Genomic DNA, 3,976 nt, shown 5'->3' with positions numbered 1-3,976 from the left:
CACTTTCTCTCTCAAATCACACAGGCTGTGTAAATGTTCTTCAGAATCTTTTAAAAAATATATTTGCCATAGTTTATGTAACATCCCCTTTTCAAAGGGAAAGGCTGTGACTTTTGTACATAGTCTTTTATCTTAGCAATAACCATCTAACAGTATGGAGCTGAAGTGACTGGTCCCCAATTCCAAGTAATTAAGTCAATTAAGACTTCAGCTATCCTCTCTTCTTCCTCCTGGTGCTGAAGAGTGGGCTACCTGGAACTTCTTTTGTGCTGCACACACTCCATAGTCCTGTCTCAAATCTGATGCAGCTTTCAGAGCTGGTGAGCACTGATCCTGAGCTGGCCAGAGAGGTTACTCCAGAGGGGGCAACTTGCTACCAGGTGTCCACAAGGCTATTGTCACCTTCAACCGCAACCCCACCTTCCAGAGCACTACTCCAAACCGAGCCGCCTCCCCAATTGCCTGTGCGGATACCATTTTGTCTGCTGAAACAGTCATTCAGTTTTCATCTCTTCCTGTCTTGACTCTAACAGCTCCCTTATCTATGTCCCAGTCGTCCAGACTCTAGCTTGTGCAGAATGCTGCTGCGGCCACTTCCTATGACAAAGCAGCTTGATGTACGCTCACTATTTGCAGATAGTCCTATTTGAGAGACATGAATTTTAAGATCCATTTAGAAAAATACTCTTAAAAATACCCCCCCCCCATTGTCTTTCTGTAGCTGATTTCATGGACTCTTGTGCTCTCTGTTCTCTCCACCTCTTTTGGGCTGGGATGCTGCCCTATGCTCCCCTTTGGTGGGGTCTGGCTGCCTTGATGGGCTCCTTGGACTTGTTGGCTCCTCCCTGGAGGGAACCATAGTGAGCAAGGAACCCATAACAAGCAAGGACAGGCTAAGACTTGAGCATAAAGGAAGACCAATGAGAAGAAACCAGAGCAGACCAGCCAGATGTCATCCCAGACTGGGGAAGTGAATGGGGTGAAGAGGGTAAAATGCACCAGTTTGTGACTGACCTGTTTACCATATCCTGCCTATGGTATCTGAATTCAGCAGGCATCAGTGAGACAGAAGTTTTTCTTTCTTTCCTCTCCCTTCTCTTGTGTGCATTTGCCTAAAGAGCAGGACCAATCATAACAAGAATAACACCAGCAGCAGACTGAAACATTCTTTTCTCCAACAAAGTCTTCTGGTACCAGCAAGAAACTTTTGAAATCAACATTTTCCCTCTGAAAGACTTTGAATGTGAATGAAATATGAAGGGGAACTTTCCTATAATAACTTTTAACGTTGAATTCCAAGAATTTTAATGTTTCTCTTTTGCTTGTCATTTTTTTTTTTAACAAATGTTTGGAAGGATTGTCCTAGTGTGGCCATTATGGGAAAAGCGTCTCTTTTACACAAGAACCTGAATCCACAATTAACGGTTTCATGTTTAAACAGGAAAACACGGGTTCTAGTATCACCTTAGCATCTTGGAGCCTAATACCCCTCTATCACAACATAACACGATGATTTGTTGGTTCATATATTTAATCTCATTAGTGGTGGAATAATTAAATAGGCATATCTTGCCAACTGCATATCACATTTTAGTTGTGCTAACTGTGCCAATTAACTATATTCACTGAGTAAAATGCACTAAATTAAAGAAATTAAGAGATTCCAAGTTCCATCATTGTAGCACCAAGCCTTTGTCTTGGAGCAAATCCAAATTGCCTTCTGTAAAACCTTTTAATATGTCTCCAACACAAAACTAATCATCTTCTTCTTGCAAAATTTTTATTTTAGTAATTTCGTAGAAAGCCTTGTGTATCTAGATCTTAAAATCTCTAGAATGACCTATACCCTCAGGATAACTGGATAGACCAAATAGTGGCAGATTTTCTTCTCTGTTTGCTGCTATATAATAGGATTGAATCTTGCCTTCTGTTCTTGTATGCCAGATGCAAATTTTTGAAAAAGTAAAATTCTTTTGGCAGGGTGCAAGGCAGCCATTTTTCAGGCTTTTTGTAATGAAATCCATCTATTGGGGGTAATGATGTATTTGGATGATCACAGTCCTTGTCTTTTGTGTGCCCATTTGTCTGGCCCTGAATGTACATTGGGCCTTCTTTTATTTCTCAGTTTTTATGAGAAAATTCAAAAGATTTGGATCAAGCTGTCAAATAATTCACCATATTTTTTGGGCAATGATATTTGCCACTGTTTTTCATGGACCGATAAAGCAGTAGTAATAAGTTGTATTACCTAATTATCTTAAAATTACTTTGGATTTCAACAAATATCCCATGCTTAGTTATGCCCCCTATAAGAGTCCACACAACTGTTTCACTATTGATTCTCTGAGGCAGTGGCTTTCAACCTTTCCACACAACTGTACCCCTGTCAGTAGTCTGATTTGTCTTGCGTACCCCCAAGTTTCACCTCACTTTAAAAACTACTTGCTTACAAAATCAGATATAAAAATACAAAAAGTGTCACAGCACACTATTGCTGAAAAATTGCTTACTTTCTCATTTCTACCATTATAATTATAAATTGATTGGAATACAAATATACTTACATTTCAGTGTATAATATCTAGAGCAGTATAAACAAGTATGAACTGTTAGTTTGTACTGACTTCACTAGTGCTTTTTATGTAGCTTATTGTAAAACTAGGCAAATATCCGAATGAGTTGATGTATGCTGGAAGACCTCTGCATACCCCCTGGTGTACGTGTACCCCTGGTTGAGAACCACTGCACTGAGGTATTTTCTGTAATACATAGGTAGAATGACATGGAATGTTAGCTGCTTTGAGGAATCATTCTTTGAGTGTGATTGAGGGTTATATCTTTTCAAGGAGGCCTTTTAATAGATTAGCTATAATTCTGTCATTGGACAGAAACTCCAGCATTGGGAAACTGTCTTGTAGAGATGAATGTGTTTTATTTAAATATTTTGGAAACAAGTTATTTTCTTTTTGTCCGTTAACATGATACAGGCTCTGGGCACTCTTCTCTCTAAAGTTCTTTCACCTTAGCTAATGGAAGGTAAATAAGCAGGACACCTTTCTTTTCCATTTAAGTCTATGAGCATTCTAGTCTCTGCATTCAAATAGCTCCACCTTTACTGCTCAAGTCTATGGGCATTCAGTCTGTCTCCATTATTGGCTATGAAAATTCATACATCTGTCCTATTTCAGCCTTCTCTTTTAAAGCATATGGCTGCGCACCCTTCTTTGGTAAAATCTATAGCCATTCTCTTCTGTTAAGTCTTTTAATAGGTCCTGCAGCCATAAATCAATAGAAGAGAGGTGGTGGAGGGTTGACTCCAAGGGAGGAAAGGCAACTGCCTGTACAAAAAGTCCTGTCAAATGCTCCTTCATCCCACCAGCCCCATAAAAAAAGTCCCTTTTTAAAAAATCAGGTGTTGCTGTCTTATAGCCCCAGGTGCTGCAGTCAAGAGATTATATGAGAATCTCCGCTTTAATTTAAAGGAAGTTTATAAGACCTCAAGAATCTGGAGAAAATTCATGAAGATGCAAAGCAAGTGAAACTAAAGGCTCAGAATTCAGAAGACAAATGATAGCCTAACATATATTTATTTTAAAAAACAACATATTTTGAAGGCCTGCCCAGCTCATGGTGTGGAAAGCTTGGGGGTTGGCAGTACTGCTATATAGCAGGGCTATGCACCTCTGGGAGGGTTGGGGGTGGCCTGCCTGAAGCCCTGGGGGAGGCTAGGATCCTAGGCTCAGCCTATCATGCCCAGTGGCTAATTCAGGCCTGAGCTAGGCTCGCAGAGGGTAGGCCGCCCCCTCTCATGCTTGCTGCTCTCCTGGGGCCCCTCATTCTGTCCTATCCAGACAGAGCCCTTGGAGGAACATCTACAACAACCAGACTACAATTCCCAGCCTGCCCCGCGGGCCATCGCCAGCAACGTGCCTCTCCATTGGCTGCTCCTTTGGCAGCCGCCAATGAGACGCGGGTT

The sequence above is a fragment of the Caretta caretta genome, chromosome 7 (assembly GCF_965140235.1).
Source record: "Caretta caretta isolate rCarCar2 chromosome 7, rCarCar1.hap1, whole genome shotgun sequence".
NCBI classification, from domain to species: Eukaryota; Metazoa; Chordata; order Testudines; family Cheloniidae; genus Caretta; species Caretta caretta.
The sequence above is the reverse complement of the archived record's forward strand: the minus strand, read 5'-3'. Positions refer to the sequence as shown.